The following is a 24,270-nucleotide window of genomic DNA, read 5'->3' as shown; positions in this document are numbered from 1 at the left end:
TAGTCTGGGAGTGGTAGGGGTTGGTCCTTAGGTGCTTCACCCACAGCACTCCCATAGACAAGCCAGCAGGACTAACATGAAATTGGCACCTCTTTCATAATGAGTGGAAGAATGAGTGTGAATACCATAAGAGGTTGATGTGGCTTATGTCCTAAACCTCAGGACAAGGCTCTGGGAACTCATGGGCTTAACCCATGAGAACCTGGCAGGAGGTCAACAGCAGAAAAAGTCTGGTATGACAGAAATGCTCAAACCAGAAAGTATGCTGTTGGACAGCAGGTGATGGTGCTCATTCCTGTTAGACACAGTAAGCTGCAGGCAGCTTGGGAGTGACCCTTCAAAGTGCTAAGGAGGATCAGTGTTGTTAACTATATGGTAGTACTGCTAGACAGGAGGCAGGGGCACAAACTGTACCATATTAACACGAAGGAGTCTTACCATGATAGGGAAGCCCTTATGCTGAGTATTTGCAGTGGGTGGCAGGAGGAGTCTGAGTTGATCTGGTGACTGATCTCCTCAGTAAGACTCAGAGTGACACCTCAGTGGAATAGGTAGCAATGTCCCAGCAGCTATCATCTACCCAGGTTTGAGAAATCTGAACAGTGTTATAGGAATGTGGGACATGTTCACTGGGATGCCAGGGTGCACCCACCTGTTGCAGCACCATGTGGCTACAGGGCCCCAAAGACCAATAAATCAGGGCCCTTAAGGGATGCCTGAGCAAGTCAAACAAACTCTTGTGAAGGAGATACAGGACATGTTAGAACTGGGAATAATCAAGAAATCCAGCAGTCCCCGGGCCTCCCCAGTGGTGCTGGTACCAAAGAAAGATGGCAGCACCAGGTTCTGTATGGACTACAGGAAACTAGATAGTTACACTGAGTTAGATACTTACCCCATGCCTAGGGTAGAAAAAGCCTTAGACCAGCTGGGTAGGGCTAAGTATCTTACCACTTTTAATCTTACCAAAGGCTACTGGCTAGTGCTCTTCACTCCCAAAGCTAGAGAGAGGTCAGCCTTTATGACTCCTTTCAGCTTGTATGAGTTCATGAAGATGCCCTTTGGAATGAAACATGCCTCATTGACTTTTCAGAGGCTGGTTGATCATATCCTAGCAGGAGCAGGAGATTATGCCCTTGTTTACCTGGATGATATTGCAACCTACAGCCATTCCTGGCAAGAGCACCTTCAGCATGTGTGAGAGGTGCTTGGCAAACTGTAGAGGGCAGGCTTGAACATTAAGCCCAGTAAGTGTCAAGTGGGTAAGGCAGAGGTCTTCTACCTGGGACATAGAGTGGGGACTGGTAAGGTCAGGTCAGAACCTGCCAAAGTGGAAGCCATTCAGGCATGGCCTGCCCCTGTTGCCAAAAAGCAGGTGAGGACATTCTTAGGGACAGCCGGGTAATAAAGAAAGTTTTTCCCCAATTATAGTACCATAGCTGCTTCCCTCAAAGACCTGACAAGGAAAAAACAGACCAGATAAGGCAGAGTGGACCCCAGCATGTGAGCAGACACTCCAGAACCTTAAAGTAGCTTTGGGAAGACTCCCTGTATTAGCCAGTTGAGATTACAGCAAAGAGTTTGTTGTGCAAGTGGTTGCTTCAAACCATGAGGTGGGGGCTGTACTTAGCCAGGTTTCCTCAGAGGGAGAAGAGCACTCAGTGGCATATCTCAGTGGTAAACACCAACCCAGGGAAGAATGTTATGCAGCTGTAGAAAAGGAATGTCTAGTCATAGTATGGGCACTTTAGAAACTTCAGCATTATCTGTATAGAAGGAAATTCCCTGTAGTTACAGACCACAACCCTTAACATGGCTACATAGAGCCAGCCAGCAAAATGCTAAGTTATTAAGGTGGAGCTTAAGATTGCAGGCATGTGACATGACAGTACAATACCATAGTGAGGTCAGCAAGGCCAACGCTGATAGGGTCTCAAGACGGAATGGGGTAACATATTCCCAGACAGACTTATTTCTCTGAAGCCATGTTTCTCAAGGGTCACTTGAAAAACTAGCTTGAGTCTTCATGGTTGGGGGGGGGGGGTGATGATATAGACAAGTGCCAGCATAGCCAGCTAGAGTTTTGTAAAGAATGATATGTCCTGTGAATATCAAACTGATTTATACAAGATGCTTGTGTTACAAATGTATTAGAACTGTATGTCATTTGCATATCAAACTAGTTTGTACAGATGCTTGTGCTGAAAATGTATTTGTGAGGTTTGTTTGTGTTAAAATGTATCAACAGTGCACCCTGCTGAAATGAAATGAAATGTACATTTATTATTGCAACTGAATTAAATGTACCAGCTAGTTTACTTTAAGAAAAATAATGCACATGTAAATGGGCTGTTAAACCATTAAAACGGTGACCCCCAGTGCTAAATAGGACCAGAGATGCTAGGTATGGGAAAAAACTTTTGTTCATTAGCTCAGTAAAAAGATGGGAAACTCCAGGCACTGCCATAAAGACTTAGATGTGCATTGTAGCTATCTATGCTAAATTCCTGTCTCAGCTTCAGAGGAAGTACTGTGAGAACCTAGAGCCATATGACCAGATGAGGTAATTATATTTTGGATATTAAAAAGTGAAATCCCAGAGTATTAAGTATGCTGTTGGGAAGCCTGACTTGAAAGACCCTCACCCACAGCATCTTGCTTTGCAGTAGTAAGTACCTCAGATAGGGAACAGTAACTCTTTTAGATTCAGTCAAGAATATAGTGAAGCTTAGTTCAGAGAGTGTTTTTTTCTTTATTTGTATGAGTCTGTCCATTAATGTTAATTTCAATATGTTCTGTGATTAGAACTCTGTGGTTTACTGTAAATATATATTCAATATTTTCATGCTCTTTTATTATTTATTATTGAATATAGTTAAACATTTTATTTTGATTAGTCCGTGTAGAAAGTATCTAACCTTTGTGAGTACTTATATTTATTTGGTGACACTATGTGGGTCACTCCAGATGGCCAAGCTATCTTGGTGAACTACTACCGTTTGTATTAGTATTAATATTACACAATATAATTGTTGGACACCTTTTGTTAAGGACCTTAGAGTAGCTGATTGGGAAGTGTCTGGTGGTGGTGATAACTATCTTATAGTCTGGACAGAAGGTCTCATAGCTAGTAAACATGCACCCACCTTTCCCAGGTGGTGTGCGCGTCTGTGTGTGTGTGTATGTGTGTGTGTGTGTGTGTGTGTGCGTGTGTGTGTGTGTGTGTGTGTGTGTGTGTGTGTGTGTGTGTGTGTGTGTGAAAATCCAATCTTTCAGTGAGTGTTTGTGTGTGTGTATGCCAGCTACTTGGAGCAGGGACACAAAGCACTAGATTTACAGAAAAGGTGCTAGAAGACTTGGCTTGGACTCTTGCCTGAGGACCTAACCCTACAGCTGTACCAGTGGGGATTCTTACTAGGGACCTGGAGAGAGACAGATATAGAGATATCTAAACCCCAGGCTGAGTGTGTTCCTTGTGTGCTCTTAAGGGAAATTGTACTTGATTTGGAGAGGCCTGCACCTGGAAATACTGAGTGCATCCATTTGTATTCCAAGTGCATGTCCCTCTCCAGTGTCAGTGGTGAGGATTCAGGCTCCTTGATTACTGGCCCAGGGTGGGGATGTCACATATTGGTGGCCATCATATATTGGTAGCAGTGGTGGGCATCACACTTAGGAAGAGAAGAGGTTAGGGAACAAGACAGAACATAAGAAAACAGAAGGCAGTAAATATAGACATTTAGGAATAATATAAGCAAAAGAATTAGTGGCTAGAGGAATAGTAAAAGTATGGGGGCAGAAGTAAAATATAGGTTGTACAGGTACAGAAGCAGTTCAAACAGAGAATGGCATGCAAATAGTAGCAAGCTATTAGCTAGTAATTAAGTATTAGCCCATGAGCATTTCAAAGCAGAAATGAAGTGTTACATTTTTGAATGAATATTCAATGCTAACTTCTGATGTGATTTCTGGTAAAATTTAAATCCATTGTTTAGACATATACATGAGCCTTAACTCACTCAAGCCTATAACACCATTTTTGTATAGTTCAGTTTCAAGCCCATACTTCTTTATGACTTCCAGATTTTTGGGGGACATGGCTTTATTAGCCAAGTGATTTATTAGTGAACAATAGGCAGTATTAGAAAGGGCAATGAGTTTTTAATAAAATGACATTAAGACTGTTAATCTAATATAATCTAAAGTAGAGAAATTAATCAATTAATTTGTCACTTAGTCACAATTTCAGATGTTCATACTTTCATAACTGAGAACCTTACCAGTTATTGAGGGGGAAGGTGTGAAATGCCACAGTGGGAGGCAGGAAAGTTCATTGTCAATGTCCATTTATATCACTATACCTGAGATATTGTTAGTTGTTTTTTAGCAATAAGAACAACAAACAATATGTTCATTTGCACCTTACACTTCAAAAAACAAATGACTTTCACCTGCTGTCATGCAACAGTTTGTAACTTTTAAATATTCTCAAAGAAAACTGTCTTTGATATTTGCACTAAGCTGCACATCTTTGGTGATAGTCAATGCTATTTATATTGGTAATTATATGATTAAGCATATAGTTTCATATTTTTGTAAATATCTCAACAAAACATGCTTTCAGAGGAATTTGTTGGTGTCATGTGAAAGCTTGTCTGATTAATAAAAATGTTCTAACAATACATGTCTAAGTAGTAGAGTTTCCAAGATATGACAATCATACTTTTCAACTGTTCCAATTTCTGCTTCTTATTTTTTGGCCTTTTTCTGTTAAAATGTATATTTTTTTCTGGAAAATTACTGAGGATTAAAGTCACTAAATAATGACAGAAATTTGAGTTTCAAACTTTCTACCCACCAGAAAATGCATGCTAATGCCAAAGGTATTATCCTACCAACTTTCTAAGTATATAATATGTATATATAAATATAAAGATAATATATTTGTGAATAACAGTTTACCTTTAAAACCTCGAATCACACTTGTGCGAGTGGTCATATCCATAAAAACGAAACTGGAAAATGTGACAGTTTCTAATGTTCGAAAAGCAGCAAATCAAACAGCCGATTCGCTGTTTTTTAAACATGAATGTCGACAACAAAAGTATATGCCCCTGCACCCCCCATGTGGGGGGCTGCACTCCCCATACCCCCCTTCTTTATTATTCTAACTCCGAGATCACACTACAGCGGGGAATGGAACCATTTCCAACTCCCCACTATAGTGCGCTCTGCCCCTAAATGTCGAATGTACAATGAGCGACTCTCACTGTGCATTTGCTCATTGCACATTCGAACCGTCTTCCATTCGAAGTTTTCAGAACTTGAAAACTGTCTTTTGAACATTTGACGGTCGCCCGTGTGCAATACACACATGTAAAGGTAAACCGTGAATAACTGTATTGCATTCTTCTGATTTGGATACTGGAAAGTATATTATTCATGGAGGCTGGCTGTACTCAGTTTTTCCTGGTTCCAAAATACTTGGGCCATTGGTTACACTGTAAGTGATGTTCTCAGTAGAAGCATAGAAGTTCTTAAAAGTTGGACTGTTCCTTTTTGGAAATTACAGGCAAGCAACAAATAACAGACAGTGATCCCCCAAATTTCATCAGTGAAAGCAGGATGGGCAGCAGAATTCTTTATTATTTTGGTGCTGCAACAAGTAACCCCCACACAAATAAACCAATCAATTAATAAATAAAGATTATAAATGTAAAAGAGGTCCAGGAGCCAAATAGTCACATTTCAAAACTGGTAGAGTGCAATCCCCAAGCACTATAGCTAAAATAGAAAAGATCATTGCCCCAAATGTATAGATTATAATGCTGCATATAAATGATTTTCAAGATATTCAGTGCAGGTGAGGGTCATTATGCATTTTCAGACTTACTTTACCAATAAAGTTGGTCATTGTACAGAGCAGTGTTGTAGCACAAAACAGAATGCATGTACAAATTACAAAACAATAAAAAAGAGAAATGAAATGAAATGCACACATTATAAAGATTCAGATGTCTGTAAATGCCATCCCCTTCAGTAATAAAATAAGTGATTTGGAAAGTTGTCTTTTTTTCTTCTTTTTCTTCTTAAAGGATGTTGATGTTTGTGCAGTAACTGATACATGGTGCATATCACACATTTTCTTTGTTGGAGAACCAGTGAGATATGTGGTAATGTCTTGTTCTTTGTAAAATACATATAAAAGTCAGAAGCCAAAATGTCAGTTCAGGACTATAAATTATTTTAATATTAAGTAATAAAACTGCACTTATTATGGAGAATTTTTAACTACAAAAAAAAAAAACATAGACTCAGTAAACAATTCAACATTGAATAAATATGCCTGCCAAATAACTGACTGTTAATCAAAACAGCTTGGAACTTATATTATGAAATTCATGAAAGAATGATGAATATGTTAGTTATCATAACTATTAATCAAAACAGCTTGGAACTTATATTATGAAATTCATGAAAGAATGATCAATATGTTAGTTATCATAACTACAAACCAAGGATTATTTTGCTCATTACCCATGGCTGTATCCTAAAAAACAACATAATAAATAGTACCATCATATCTTGGCTATAAGTACAATCAAACTCTTTTATGAACAAATAACCCTGCCATTTACTGATAAAAATTGGAATGCAATAAATTACATCCTTATAAATGCAGGCTGACTATCCTCAATGACCCAGATAAGTGTGTTCATGCAAGCAATAATGCCCAACAGGGTGTGTGTTAATGTGTAATTATTCCCCACTCAGAAGTCCCTCTAAACCCCTGGAAGAGCATTAGTTAAACATTAACACACACCCTGGAGGGCATTATTGCACTTAGAGAATGGGCTCTCTGTAAAACTGTTGTGTTTACTTCCTTATTTTTAAGTACTATATTATTTTTTAATATATATTTTTGATGTAAAATAGTTTCTCAACCTAATGTTTCAAACTTTGTGCACTATATGTTAATAGGGTCACCACCTGTCCCTCTTTGCCAGGGACAGTCCCACTTTGGGCAGTTGTGTCCTGTGAAAAAACCTAAAAAATGGCAAATGTCGTGAGATTTTAAGACAAAATATATTTAAGTTTTCTAAAATAGTTGCATGAAATAGTTATTTTGTATCTGAAACACATAAATATTATATGAAATAGCATAAGCAACGTAAATGCTATAAAAATAAACTTTTATTTTGGCAAAAAAAGTGAAGTTCTGTCCTTTGCACTGGCCGTGGGTATGATTTGTCCTGCAAAATCTCATGTTTCTACAAAAAATGCCCCACTTTGGGCATTTGAAAAGGTGGCAACCCTATATGTTAATGGTGTTGGAGGAAACATTTTGCATCCAAAATATAACACTTTAAAAAATCTGGGTAATTACTTTATATTTTTGATCCCTTACTCCTAAAAATGTTTGATTTATCAGTCATTGGAGACAAAAGTTACTAAATAATGACATACATTTGAGTTTCAGTTTTATTTCCTTCAAAACATTCATGCTAACATAAATCCTTTTATTTAAGCAAGCCTGTAATTTTATAAGAGCAATAATTAAAACTCATTCTTATTTTTGAGCCTTTGTTCCCCTTTTATTTTAGGCTTTATCCAGATTTCATCAGCTGAAGGGTCCAGAGGTATACAAACCTCTTTTCTGCTGCCAGTGGTAGATCTCACTCTCTCTGTCTCTCACACACACACACGCACACACGCACACACACACACACACACACACACACACACACACACACACACACACACACACACACACACACACACGGGTCTATATTATATCATCGAACACTTAAAAAAGCGAACGCTGATTGATCGACCTAATTTAAGCGAAAGCTTACAATCTCGAACTGTCAGATCAGCGATTTTTTTCCCAGGGAAAAAAAATCGCTGATCCAAAACACATACACACAACACAAGCACACCAAACAAACAGAAATCCACACACTTACACCTAAAATTTGATACCTAACCCTACACTAAACTATACACACACCACTAACTACCCACTTACCTTAACCCAAACCCTAACCCTAAGGTCCATCACTATCGCACACTCACTTCACCCGCTCCCTAACCCTAACTCACTTAAATCCGCCCTAACCCTCATGTCCACTCAGTTGCACACACACCTAACCCGAGCCCTAACCCTAACTCACCTAAATCACCCTAACACTCACATCCACACAATCACACACTTACCTGAATCTGACCGGTAACTTTCCACCATAACACTGAAAATACCGAAGCAACAGAAACGGACAACAGAATTCTTTCCCTAGGAAAAAATTTGAGTTTCTGCTGCTTCGATATTTTGCAGTTTCGTGAAAATAAGTTTGATCAACCAGCATTCACTTTTTTAAGCGTTCGAGGATATAATATAGACCCACACAAACACACACACACTCACACACACACACACACACACACACACACACACACACACACACACACACACACACACACACACACACACACACACACACATCTCTGCTTAAAAAAAATGCATGCTAAACCAAATCATTTAAAATATGTTCCTATTCTGAGCCTTTATCCAATTTATTTTAGGCTTATCCAGATGACTTGGTCAAAGCATACCTCTCAACTGTACATATTTTTGCAGAATGCCCAGACTTTTGCCTCATATTTTCAGTCTGTTCCTTATTAAAAAATGCGTTTTTTGACAAACCGCTGGGATGAAATAAAGATTAAAGTCACTAAATAATGACATGCATCTGAGTTTCAGATTTCACATCCTTCAGGAAATACAACCTAGCACAAATCCTGTTATACTATCAATTTTCTAAGTTTATGGGATCAATATTTAAAATATGTTCCTACTTCTTAGGATTTGTCCCCCCATTAAGTCAGGGTTTGTCCAGATTTCTTATACTAATAGGTTGAGAACTATGTCTGAGGTTTTAGAGGTACACAAAACTGCTGCTACTGCTAGGGGATCGCTAGATTGCTTCCACACTTTGTCTGTCTCTCACGCATGCACGCACACGCACTATCTCTTTTGCTTTCATGCACGCATTCACTCACAAATGCAGACAGATACCTAAACATACATACATGCATGCCCTTTTTTCTGTTTTGCTCAATCAGTCTCTCTCTCTCTCTCTTACTCATACATGCATACACTCACATACATGCTGTATTTTAATTCTGTTTTCTTTTTTTATTTTACACTCATTAAACAGCAAAAGCGCTGCTTAGCAAGTGTAAAATAATGGCTCATTTGCTCTCACTTTCACTGACATGCGCACATACACTGACACACAGACATAAATACATTTTTTTTTTAATTATCTTCTTTTTTCACATTTTGCACTCACTAAACGGCAAAAGCACTGCTTAGCAAGCATAAAATATTGTCAGGCATTCGGTTTTCTCAGTCCTAGCTCCACAGCAGCTTGATATGCTGCTATGAAGCAATGAACAAATTTTTCAGCAGGCATTACTTCCATGTTAATATCCTGCTGGAGTACGTTCTTTCTCCAGTCAGGGTGCTAATGTACAGTTTGACCTTTCTCTAAAGTAATGTAAACAACTATAGTTATTATTAAATTGTATATTAATAAACATGTTAGTAAGGCAAAAATATAAAGGCAAATTAAAAATAAAAACACATCAGTGTAATAATACAATTAATAAGACATACAACAAACAAAAATGAGACACAACGTAGCTTACAAATATAGCCATAATGGTGAAAACTAGTCTAGGTAAAGTACAAAGATGACTTACTTTTTAAATAAAATCAGATATAACAATGAAATAATCTTTGCTCAAAGTCTGAAAGAAATATTATATAATCAGCTTACCCATAAGCTCCACTGTCCTCACATGAGTCAGAAAGTTGGGGTTTATGGCCGGGCACTTTAAAAGCCACAGTGCTGGCAGCTCAAAGGAAACAGAAAACCCTGAAAGATGGAGTCGGCTGTCAGAGATCATATAGGTAGTTAGCATGCTTGCTGATTGCATACCTCTCAGCTGTTAGATTTTAAATGAATGTCCCGATATTTGCTTCATATTTTGGGTCTGTTCCTTATAAATTTATGTTCTGGAAAATCACTGAAGACTGAAGTCACTAATGACTCACTCTTGAGTTTAGACTTTATAGTCTTTAAGAAAGGCAGGGTAATACAAAATGTCTTATTTTATCAGCTTTATAAGTTATAAGAAGAACCTTTTGACAGATGACTTCAGCTAAGAAGATGAGATCTTTGGTTGATACTCAAAACATCATTGATTCTAAATGTTGAGTGTACCTTTGTGTTGCTTTGTCAGTTGGGTGTTTTGGGTTGGGGGCTGCCCTGTAGAGTTGGCCATGTCTGGGTTATAAAAAAAGTTTTGAAGGATGCCTCAGTGTCAGATAGGGAGGCACATTGTCTGAAAGCTTTCAATGTTGAGATGCATGTCAGCAGGCATTGCTGGATGCCCACTAGTTTACTTGTTTGTTCCCATGTGGAGAGGATTATTTAAGAGTTTTGATTGCTGGGACATTTTCTTTTGGACTTGATAGTTTCATTCAGCTACTACTATATATTGCACAAGCAAAGGAAAAGAAGTATACAAAACTTTTCATTATGAGAAGTGTTCTTCATTTGAGTTGTAAAAAGTACATGTTCCTTATTGTTTCACATCAAAAGGGCTGTCACATATTCAGTACTAAGATATGTTTAACTGATATCCATAGTGAATACTGAATCATATTAATGCCTCAAAAGAATTTTATTAAGTATAAAGTAATGCATGTTATCCATTCTATTCTTGAAATTTAGGGGTCTATATCAGATTATTGAAACAGCTCATTATCGAATGCTCTAATGTCGAACTGCAAAACCCGAACCCCAACAATAGCGAAACCTCAAAACAACAAATTTTTTCCCAGGGAAAAAAATTGCTGTTCTGAGAAAAACACACACACCACAAGCACACTAAAAAGCAGCAATCCACACACATACATTTAAAAGTTACATCTAACCCTACACTACACTGCACATACACTACTATATATCCATTTTAACCCAGACCCTAACCCTAAGGTCCGTCACTATTGCACACTCACCTCACCCGCACCCTAACCCTAACTCACTTAACCCACCCCTAACCCCAAATTATCACTATCACACACTCTCCTCACCTGTACCCTAACCCTAACTCACTTAACCTGCCCCTAACCCCAAATTCTGTCACAATCGCACACTTACCTGACCCGCGCCCTAACCCTACCTCACCCAACCCACGCCCTAACCCAAACATCCGCACAATCACACACTTACCTTAACCCAACCTGTAACTTTCCACTGCATCACTGAAAACAGCGAAGCCACAACAACAGCCAACCGAATTCTTTCCCTAGGAAAGAATTTGGTTTTGTGCAGCTTTGTTGTTTTCAGCGTTCGCGATATTGGGTTCGATATTAGATCATTTGAAATTCTGCCATTTCGATGATCTAATAAAGACCCAAAATTTAGTAAGCCATTATTATGTGCTATACATTTGCCCATTTTCCACAAAATGATAGGCAATGTTTCACATTTTGGAGAGAGAAGACTGAGAGCTATGTTATAATGAGGGACGTTTTTCGACTAAATAAGAGATTTCATGGAGTTCTGGAACATTGTGACAGCATGACACCTAGAACCCAGACCTAGATAGGCACAGTAGCAGTAATTTTCTCTGAAGAGGGTTGGGAATTGAAATTTAAGGGAGGGGCAACATTGCTGGATTGTGTTGACACCTGCTGGCTTTTAGTTTGTTGACAAAAGGTTATATATTCAGGAGTAAGTTTCCATTATACTAGCAGTTTTATTTTTATAAAAAAGAAAGAAAGAAAGAAAGAAAGAAAGAAAAAAGAAAGAAAGAAAGGAAGAAAGAAAGAAAAAAAGCCCAATATTCAAGCAAACTAAATTAACTTTACGCCACAGAGTTTAAGATTTCACTCTGTATCTTTATGAAGTCACTTTTTTTAGTTTAAATAGATTGGGATATTACATGGTACATCAGGTTAGACAAACAGGAAATTAACCGAGTAAATACTTTTTTATTTCACTAAGACTTGAAGTATAAAAGGAGAACAGGACAGTAGCTTTGGATTAAATACACTATTGGATGAATATATAGTATCATAGGATCACAGGAAGTTACTAGGCTAATGGCCTGAGGGCCCTTATAAGCCTAGCCAAATTTACCCTTGTTACAATGATCAACACCTATTGCCCCTGTCCAACAGGGACAGAAGTGGAACCCCCAGGGTGAATTTATGGTTACCCATATAATCGTCCAAATTGCATTTGAAGAGGGGCAATGAGGTGCTCTGTTTGACACAAAGAGGGAGTCTGTTCCAAAGGTGTGGTAACCTCTGTGGAGACAAATCTGTCCCTCCAGCAGGTTCTATTGATGTCACATCCAGGTTTAAGTCATTAGAGTGAGTAACCCGTGTTCCATTTGACTTCCAGATATTGCAGCATTTCCAATAAAGCAGGGTCAGAGATCACCTTATACACAAGACAGAGATCGCCTCTGAGTACTCTGTATGAAACAGAATAAAGTAAGAGTAATTTCTGCCGATCCACATAGGATAGTTGCTGAAAACCTTAAATTTTCCTTGAGAGAAACCTTTGTGGTCTCTCCAATAACTGCAGTTGCTTTGAAAAGTACATACCAAAAGAGGCATTGTACTTAATTATTGGCTAATGAGGTAAGAGTACAGGGCGCTGCTAACTTCTCCTATCCCCCCAGGGCCTCCACTGAAAAAGGATCTGTGTCCAGTCAGACTTTCCCGGTAAGCAAATGTTAAATAAATAAATAAATAAATAAATAAACAAATAAATAAATTTTCTTGAAGCAATGCCCTTACTTATGAAATGAGACATATAGCATGCTCTTCTTACCACTTTGGAAACATGGTGATCAAAGGGAAGGTTGATGTCAACCTGAGTGCCCCGCTCTCTCACCACTTAGTGTGTACTTAGGATATTGCCATTGATGTGGTAATTTGCAGGAACATCGCTCTTACTGAAAGGGATGATAATACATTTTTTGCATTGAATTTGAGGCCATGACTTTGACACCAATCATTTGTGTGAGTAAGACTTTTTTTTTCACTTTCAGATATTTTATTCTTTTTCATAAATACAATATATTGCAAGCAACAAATAAAGATTACAGAATATATATCAGCATTGATCAAATATAAACAATCTAATATGTAAGAAGATGAAAATGTATAAAATAAATCTAAAAAATAAAACATAACAAAACAAAATAAAACTATTTACAAAAGTGTCTAACCAGAATAAATAAAACATTTATCTTATACTGATCACATGACTTATTAATTTATATTATTGTCCATTTTCTCTAATATTTCCATTATTTTCAACCATGTATTGTAATATGAAGTGATTCTATTTGTCCTGCTCATTAGGGTAGCAATTTCCATATGACCAACAGATAATGTAAGATTCTTAAATTCGTTAAAAAGGAGAAGATACACTTTTCCACTTGATGGTGATGATCTTTTGAGCTATGGCTAAGAAAGTCCAAAAAAATGAATATTTTTCCTTTGTACACATTTAGGGATAGATGAGTTAAATAAAACCGATGACTTAGTTACCTGGAAGTTATCCTAGAAGTCAGTCTGGAAGAAATAACTAACATTTCCAAAATATACATTAAGAAGTTTACAGTCATAGAATATGTGTTGCCAGTCTGCCCTCAGTTTCAATGTATATCTCCAACATCCATCTTCAATTACAAACATCAGTACTAATTTATGAGGTATAAAATAACTTCAATGTAAAAATCTCCAGGTAAACAGCTGCCAATGTAATGATAATGTAGCCTGTTTAGAGGACATAAGAAAAAACATTTGTTATCATTGTCTGCTGGAGGGTGATCATTAACTAATGAAAAATAGTCCTAATAATTATTTTTATGATATAAGTTTTGTTTTCTTAGTAGTTATGTATATTTAGACAAATAACCATTTTCTTGAAGTGGTTGATTAATGATATTTATAATAAATTCAATTTGGCATATCCTGACTAATTGAAAATTACAGCTCAATCTTGTTTATGAGATATTGTCTTAAATATTGTACAGTTAACTAAATATCATTATCTATATTATATTTATTCATTATTTGGTTAATAGAAAGAACCTTACCTGAGTCTGTTAATTGGTGCCAAAATATTGTTTCCTATTTTAAACGTATTCATTTTATTAATGTAATAGGTGTCTATATTATTATATGTATAAGCTATAAGGAGAAGCAAGAAAGTCCAAGCCTTAATGTTAGTGTTCTTATTCAAGAAATTCTTAAATATCGATAAAGTATTATTGATGAACTGGGATAAGATTTTTATATTTTTATTCCCTAATATACAGTCCTTGATCATCCAGAAAAGGTGACTTGATAGAATTATTGAGTGATTCTGACCTCATGACTGAAGTGATTCTAACCAGGTCTGTTCACGTATTTTCCAAATAGAAGAATATGTTGTATTTAAGCATAATGTTATATTTTTGATAACAGAAGACAGAGCATAAATCCTATGTCTGGACGGTAATTTCATCTTTCTTCCCAATCCATCAAATGGCTATTTAAAGCAATATTGGGCAACCACAAAAAAAAATTAATATCAATTCATTATATTCTTGTATAATGTGTTTAGGAGAGGGGAGAGATAAAGCTTGTATAAGATATAATATCTTAGTAAAAACAATTGCTTTGTTCGAAAACAGCCTATTTTCCATTGTAAATAAAAATGTGTTCCAACTGAACATCAGTAGTTTAATTGTATTTAATATAGTGGTATAATTAAATAAGAGCATCTCATTTAAGTATTCTAACATGAAAACACCTGAATAATTAATTCTGCCATCTAATACAATATATCTAGAATTTTTTTTGTTTATAGGGTTCTTTTTATGATTTACAAGTAGAATTTTAGTTTTATTTTCATTAAACTGAAGACCAGAAATATTTTGAAAATTAATCTTAGTGTTAAATAATGCTTGTAAAGAATGATTTGCATCAGTTAGGGTCAACGAAATGTCATCTGCAAACAACTGGAGTTTCAAATCTATACCTCTCATAAATTGTTTACCTTTGATATTATCTAATCTGATACAATTCACAAAAGGTTATGTCAGTAGAGCAAATTATAATGGAGACAAAGGGCAATCTTGTTTAGTTCCTATTACAAAAGGAAATAAATAAGGGGCAACCTTGTTTAGTTCCTTTTGTAATAGGTAGAGACTTGTTAGACCCTAACTTAATGTATGCTGAAGAATTTTCATATAATAATTTGATTAAAGTAGGAAAAAGCTTTTTTTGGAATTTATATTCATCTAAAACTAAGAGTAGATAGTTCCAATTCATGGAATCAAAAACACTGTTAATATGTAAACTAACTATAGTCAGATCTTTCTTTCAAAATTTAATATGATCAATTAGTGTAAGAATTATTTTAATATTATCATATGCATTTCTTCCTTTTATGAAACCTGTTTGATCTTTACATATTAACAAAGGGAGAAAGTGTTTCATTCTGTTAGCATATACTGCCATAAACATTTTATAATCTGCATTTAACAAGAATATAGACCTATATGAGGAACATAGTTTTTCATCTTTACCAGACTTCGAATTGGGGATATTAAAGAATATTTCCATGAAGAGGGGTATGTTTTTGTTTTCTTTAACTGAAGTATATACTTTTAATAGTAAAGTTAAGGCTTCCCCTGCCAATAATTTATACATTTCAGGTAATATATTATCCATATCCAGGGCTTTATTTGTTTTCAATTTATTAATTTGTGATTTCAGTTCAGTCATGGTAATTGGTTTATCTATAAGGTATATCTGCTCCTCAGTTAGTCTGCTAGTAATATATTTATTAAGGAATGCTTTAATATAATTTATTATTACCATTTCAGAGTTTGATAGGTTGTCTATTGTAAGAATTGCTGGAGCCATGTCAGACTCCAAACCAGTTACAAGTGGTGTCCCACAAGGCTCAGTCCTGGGACCTCTCTTGTTCGGTATATATTTCTCAGAGGTACAGGCCAACATGGAAGGACTGTGGCTGACCAAGTTCGCAGATGACTACAAACTGGGTGCCATAATTGACTCTCCAACCGACACAAGCATCCTCCAAAAGGGCCTCATAGAAACAGACAACTGGTGCCAGAGCCATGGCCTCAAACTAAATGCCAAAAAGTGTATAGTCATCCCCTTTGGCAAAAACAAAGTGCCCACAAATTACCACATAGATGGTAATCCATTAAGTACAGAAGAAGTAATTAGGGACCTGGGGACCCAAGTTGATAGCAATCTCTCATTTGACAACCACGTGGCCAAAGTGGTTAGAAAAACATTTCATATAGCCCACCTAATCATGAAGGGATTCACATCTAGATCAGGGGAGGTCATCATGCCTCTTTACTCATCCCTCATCAAGCCCATAATTGAGTACAATGCTCCTTTGGGGATGTACCTTACCAGACACCTGCAGCAACTGGAAAGACCCCAAAAGTACCTCACCAAGAGGATCAAAGGGCTCAAACAGATGCCATATGCTGCCCAGTTAAAGAAACTCCCGCTCTACTCAGTGGCATACCGCCTGTTCAGAGGCGATCTGTGCCTGATGTATAAAGCCATGTCCAACCCGGAATTAATGGACATGCTGCACCTCAGAAAATCCAAATCCCATCGAGCTACGCACTCGAGAGACTTGAACCTCAGCACTGAAATAAATAGGACATGCTGGAGGGACAGATTCATAACCCAGAGGTTCCCTTCACTCTGGAATAAAATCCCAGTCCAGGTTAGGCAGAGTGCCTCATTGACTCTCTTCAAGAGGAATCTTGATGAGTGGATGGGAGATTATAGGTTTACCTCGGGTATCACTTCTGTGTCACTGTTAGACAGAGACACAGTATACTAACCTCGAAAAAGGGCATAGCAAAATAAATTTAAAATGGGTGGCGAAAGCCAAGCACATTCTGGCTAGGCTTATAAATGCCCTAGGGCAGAGAGCCTAGTATGAACCTATGAACCTATGAACTCTAAATGCCTCCAGAATATTATTTAAATCAGTTACTTTTTTCTTTGTACCTGCAATGTACAGCTCTTTTATTTGTTTGAATTTAATAATTTTTATTGTTCTGTTTGCTAAATGTCTCTGATTGGTAGAATTCATAGCATAAGAGTTTAACTTTTTTTTTTTCAAGCTTAATCATAGTTTTATCATGAAGTATCTCAGAATATGTATTGTTTGTTCAAGTTCTGCTTTTAAATCAGTATTACCTTTTTGTATTTCTAATTTAAGCTTATCTACTTTACTTTGCAATTTTAACATATTTTATTCCATAGTTTCTTCTTATTAATAAACCAAGATAGAACTCTACCATAAATATAAGACTTTAAAGAGTCCCATATGTAGATTTCTGATATATCCTCAATAGCATTTATTTCAATAAAGGTCTTTAACTTGCTTACATAGAATTATTTAAATTCCTTTAAATTTGTTATATATGTAGGTATTCTGCTGACAGGCAAGGTGTATATTGGGACAGTTTCTATATAAAAAAATGCCTTGTGATAAGACAATGGGCATGGTATAACTTTAGTTTTATCTAATTTTGTTATTATGTCAGCTGAAAGATATACCCTGTCATTTCTAGAGTGAGACTTATGTTGGTATGAAAACAATGCAAAAAGTAATGAATTTGAGTCAGCCAAAATATTAATGTCTTTGATAACTATTGCATCAATGAATTTCAAAAGTACCCTTGAAAATTTGCATTTTTTATCAATATCCTTGTCATCCACAACACAATTAAAATCACCCACCAGTATTAAACTTCTTTTAGCATAATGAATAATGTCTTCAAACTGATGTTTAATTGTTTTAGCCCTCATTCCAGGTCTCAATATAGGTTAATTAATGTACCAGTCCTTCTGTTTATTTCAAGAAAGACTAAGCAAATTATGCCAGAAGAATCATAGAATGTATTAATGGTTCTAGGAGTTAAAGTATAATTTCTCAATAGAATTGCTACTCTCCTTGTTTCTGTTTAAAATGGGAGCATACTAAAACTGTGTAGTTATTAAAATTATTTTATTTATGTCCTCTTTTAAAAGCTGTTTCCTGAAGAAATACCAATTGAGAGTTATGTAAATTAAGATATTTGAATAAACTTTTCCTTTTAGTATTATTATTTAGTCTATTAATGCTAAATAGATCAGCATTCCATAGTCATATTATGATATAAATTTAGAGAGAGTTATATGTATATAATTGTATGAAAATGTATTGGAGTTTGGAGAAAATATCAAATATGTATAGATTAAGGTAGTATAAATAGTTTTGGAAGACAGCAAACAATAATACCTCAAATAGTCAAACTTGGTGAATTGGTTAAACAACCCAATGCCTAACACTATTAGGTATGAAACCTCTTGCCTGAATAAAGACACCATCCAAGCAATCTGTTTAACAATGTGTTCTATAGACAACTAAGTCCTCTCTACCTAAATGATTATACATATATTTAATCATTACATATTTATAAGTTTTAAGCTCAGCATGAATTGAGACCAGTATAATACTTCTGAATAAGAAAATGGATCATTTAAATAGATGTATATGCAGTCATTTGTAAAAATAAAAGGATAGACATTTGTCATAGAAGTATGTAAGGATACAAGAATGTAACAACAGCCTAATATGCATTTTAAAAAATATGTATATATGAAGAATAACAAAAGATAAAAGGCAAAGCATTCAGCACACTTGTTAGCAAAACTTCAAATAAACAGCAGTTACCCATTAATACTATACGTGTTTTGTTGTTAAATTTACACCACAAAGATCTGCTTATTATATCATATTTATGACATTGCTGATCGCATTTTTTCTTCTTCTTTTTTCCTTTTTCTTTCATAAACAGACAGCTGTATAATACTGCACCTGTGCATAAACACACACACACGCACACACACAAACACACACACACACACATATATCTATATATATATATATATATATATATATATATATATATATATATATATATATATATATATATATATATATATATACACACACACACACACACACACACACACACACACACACACACACACACACACGCACACACACACACACACACACACACTTACTCACAGATACATACACAGTCATTCACTTACATATATACATATATGAATAATATAAATCAATGTATATAATTAGAAATCTTTGTTCTAAGCATTAAATAAATGTTTATGTAAATGTTTGTTATATAACAAAATGTTGCCATTCTTGTAATAGTATATGTAATAAATATATCTTTATTGTAATTTAGAACAGTTAAATTTACATTGCAGATCCTCTTTATATCATTTCATATGGTTATAGTAAATTAATTTAAAAAATTGACCCTATAAGGAAAGTTATTCATGATTGTCATTTATTTACTTATATATTATCTTGGTTTAATGAGCCCAGGAACTTTCCAAACTTCTAAGTGGGAAAAAAATATTTTTTTCTTTTTTTTTTTTTTTTTTTTGTTTGTTTTCATTTATTTCCTTCCCTTTTGCTTGCTTTTATTCCTTTCTGTTTCCTTTCTGCCTGTTCCTCGTATGATTCCGATCCCAGAACAAAACACTCAAAAACCAGGTCAGCCCCCTTTTTTCTTTTTTCTTTTTCTATTCAGCTTGTACATATAAAATAAACATGTCATTGTTTAAACTCTTCTATTTAAAAGCAAAAACCAAGCGCCCTAGACACAGCCTTCAACCCTGAGACTGACATCACTACTAGTGTGTCTGGGTGGCAGAAGTAGTTCAAACAGCTGTATTCATGCCGTGCTGCTTTAAAAGGGATTTACAGAAGCAAAAAAATTACTCTTGCACTCGGTGCAGAATTTTGGAACTGTATGTATGCTACTGAAGAAAACTAAGTATGTCTACAGTGCACAGGTTAAAGAAGCAGAAGAGAAGCTTAAAATGCAAAAACAAACAAAATAAAAGCTGTATCTCACAAATGCCAAGGATGTCAGCAAATGAGTGAAAGCGATTCATAAGTTCTGCGCACCCAACAAATCTATTTCACCAACTCAAACCACATACCAAAAGAGCCATAAATAAAAATAGCAATTAAAAAAAAGAAAAAGTCTAGACATAATAAAGAAACACACCACCAAGATGTTCACGCAGTCACATCATATATCTCCCACAAGTGCTACCATACAAAGAACACCAATACAGACTGCAATGCTGAGGGTGCTTCACAGTACATAATACCAATAAAATCTTTCAAAAGTTACCAGTATCTACCATATAAGGGAAAAAAAGAAATAAGTAAAGCAAAACATAATAGAAATGTACATTAGTCTTAAGTGCATTACCAAAGCTGTATAAGCATCCACTCTGCATAGTTACTGTAATTGCTTTTGTTTAGTGAGTAGTAATACAAACAGAGACACTTGATGGTGCTTTGTAATAAATAAGGTTAATAATATATTTTTAATATTTAGAAAATCAACCAGTGTAGAAAGGTGAAACAAGACCAAGAACAGAAAAACACCCAACTGATGCTGCTAAAACAATGCAGACTTGAGTAATCCAAAATCAGTTTATTCCAGCAAATAATAAAATTTAGTCAAGCGCTTTCATCCAGGAAACCCTGGACTTCATCAGAACCAATTAAACAATTAAAACACACCATTTAAATACACTAGAACAACCAATGAAAACATTGTATATAAAACTTATTAATTATTTAAAAACACATAAAAATGTACACATACATAAACATGTTAACACTTTTTAAAAAAACTTTTTTGAAAAATATTATAATACTATAATATTTTAATATTTATTATTAACTACTGGCTAAATTTAAAGATTTAGGTTCATAAGTTCATAAGTTCATACGAGGCTATCGGCCCTAGGGTCTATACAAGCCAATTACCTGCATATTTCTTCCCAAAATATTTACTTCCCTGGACCCCTATCTAGCAGGGCAACTAACATGATCCCCAGGGAAAATTTCCTATCTCCCATCCAATTGTCAGGGTTCCTTTTAAAGAGGGCCAAGGAGGTGCTCTGCTTAACATGTATGGGCAGTCTATTCCATAGTATGGGGAGTCTCTGTGTCAGGAAACCTATCCCTCCAGCATGTTATGTTCATTATGATGACAAGGTTTAGATCCCTGGAGTGTGTGTGGCTCTGAGGGATTGGGATTTCTTTAAGTGGAGCATGTCCAACAGCTCAGGGTTTGACATGGCCTTGTATGTTAAGAAGAGATTGCCTCTGAGTAGATGATATGCTACAGAGTATAGCTGGACTTTTTTAGATGGTCAGCATAGGGCATCTGCTTTAGGCCTGTGATTCTTTTAGTGAGGTATTTCTGCAGCCTTTCCAGCCATTGCAGATGTCTTGTGAGGTACATACCAAATGGGGCATTGTACTCTATAATGGGTCTAATGAGGGATGAGTACAGTGGGACAATGACCTCCTTTTTTCTGGATGAAAAGCCCTTAGTGATGAGGTATGCCACATAAAAGGATTTCCTGACTGTTGTGGCGATGTGGCTATCGAAGGTGAGACCACTGTCCACTTGTGTCTCTAAGTCTTTCATCACACTTTCAGTGTTTAGTGTACTGCCACATATGTGGTAATTATTGGGTATATGTTTTTTTCCAAAGGGAATAACTATACATTTCTTGGCATTAAGCTTGAGCCCATGGCTCAGGCAACAAGCATCTGTTTCTGTAAGGCCCTTTTGTAGAATATCCACATCATTTGGGGATTCAGTAATGGCTCCCAGTTTGCAGTCATCTGCGAACTTTGTTAGCCAGAGTCCCTTAGTGATGGCCTGTACTTTAGAGAAGTAGATGCCAAACAAGAGCAGTCCCAGAACTGAACCCTGAGGTACTGCACTTGTCACTTGCCTGGAGCTGAATTTGGAGTCAGCTATTTTTACAGTGTGGGTTCTGTCAGTAAGCCAGTTGGCAAACCATCGAGTGATGTAAGGATTTATGCCTAGCTTAGTAAGTTTATCTATGATTCCAGAGTGGGGAATGATGTCGAAGGCCTTGGCGAGGTCCAGATTGGCTGTGTAGACCACCTTACCCTCATCCACACCTCTGGAGACTAATTCAAAGAAACCAATCAGGTTCATTAGACAAGATCGGCCCTTCACAAACCCAAACTGCAAGGGGTCCAGTGTTTGAAGGTTGACAATGTCTTTGTTTATAAGTTCCATGATAATGCGTTCCATGCCCTTGCAGATCAGGCTCATCAGACTGATGGGATGGTAGTTCCCGGGATCCAAGTTGGATCCCCCCTTGTGGAGTGGGATAACTGTAGCTGTGCACCACTCATTGGGCATGAAGCCTGAAGTGAGGCTATGATTAAACTTAGGTGAGGTGCCAGTTCATTTTGTAGTTCATGTACTACACAGCCCAGGATGTCATCTGGTCCCATGCATGCTGTATTCTTAGCTATGGAGAGTGTGGTTTCTACCTGTGTGGCCGTGATTACCGGAATTTGGCAATCTTTTGGTATTGAGATAGGCCGTTTAGGGGATGAGAGCGGGGTGAAATTGGCACTAAATCGATCTGCCAGGATATTGGCAATATCCTTGAGATCAGTATATTTAATACCATTCTGTTGTAGCTCACAGCAGATCTGAGCATTGCCATTTAGATTCTTGATATAACTATAGAATGCCTTGTGGTTGTCTTTGGAATCTTTGGCAATTTTATTTTTGTAACTAGCTTTGGAGGATTTTATGAGGGATCTCAGCTTCTTACTGAGGCTGGTCAGGAAGTTTTTTGCATCCTGGGATTTTCCTTTTTTCTGCAACAGTTTCTTCCTTCTGTTGTATAGTTTGTTTATGGAAGGGGACCACCAGATTGGCTTTCGTTTTTTGGGGGAGAGCATCTTGGTTCTATTTAGGATGGCTCGATTCATGCACAAGTGGATGTGCTTGTACAGTGTCTTAGTGTAGGATTCAGCAGTCGAACTTTCAGCTCCTATCTGCATGAGTGTCATGAAGTTTGCCACTTCTGACTTGAGTAGCATGAAGTTGGCTTTGGAGAAAATTTTTACAGAGGTTTCCTTACTGGGGGAGGGGGTGGGATGTGGATGTCAAGGGTGATTAGCTTATGGTCAGACCTGAGCAATGAGGGTTGACCACTGGTGTGGAGCATCTATCTTCCATGTTGGTAATGACCAGGTCTAGAATATTGGAGCCCCTGGTGGGACAATGGATTAGTTGATCCAGGGCGTTGGAATTTATGAATTCCAAGAACCGTTGGGAAAAGCTGTTGGTACCCAAGTAATTTTTCCAGTTAATAGCAGGGTAGTTGAAATCAACCAGTATTAGGGTGTTTGGTTGTATCTTAATTTTTTCCAGTATGTTTAGAAAGGTGTAGTGGGAATTTTGGGGCATGGTGGGGGATCTGTAGCAAGCTACAATCTGGATTGCAGTCTTACCTGGTGTTAGTTACACCTGGAGAATTTCAGATGCATTGTGTTGGGCAACTAGCCTGGAGGTGTGAATATCCTTGGTGAATATGGACACTCCTCCACCTTTAGTGTTTTGGTCTTGATTTTGTGGCCGAAAAGTGTGGTAAGAATTGTAGCTTGGTATTGCAGGGGTGCTCTCTGGAGCCTTGAACCAGGTCTCAGTTACTGCACAGATATCGATGTTCTCCATTTTTAGGAGTGCCTCACGAGAGTGCATTTTGAGGTTTAGATTTCTAGTATTGAGTAGCATTACCTTCAGATTTTGCTTGCTTGTATCTGTTATGGTGGTGGTTTTGTCCTTTGAAACTTGCCTAAAAAAGGCTCTATGAGGTGGAAAGAGCTTTAGCCAGTAACCTGAATCCCAGGGGTGACAGGTGCAGACCATCTCTGGCAAAGCATTGTGGTTTGTCGATCATGTCATCCCAGGCAGACAGATACTGGATCCCCTTTGAATGACACAAGAAGCTTAGCCAATTGTTAAAGTCAATCATTTTGTCCTTATACTGTGGTATCATTCTGGGCGAAAGCAGGATGCTACTCAGGGCTAGGGTCGTACCTGCCAGGGCCACATGATCCAAGAGCTCTTCCATGTCTTTTTTCATGTATTACAGAGAGGTACATCTCAAGTCATTCACTCCACATGGACAATGACAGAGTTGTATTTGTACTTGTGGAGTGACTTGAGTGCATG

The sequence above is a fragment of the Protopterus annectens genome, chromosome 2.part1, assembly GCF_019279795.1.
Source record: "Protopterus annectens isolate FY-2018-M chromosome 2.part1, PAN1.0, whole genome shotgun sequence".
Taxonomy (NCBI): Eukaryota; Metazoa; Chordata; order Ceratodontiformes; family Protopteridae; genus Protopterus; species Protopterus annectens.
This window is presented reverse-complemented; position numbering follows the sequence as displayed.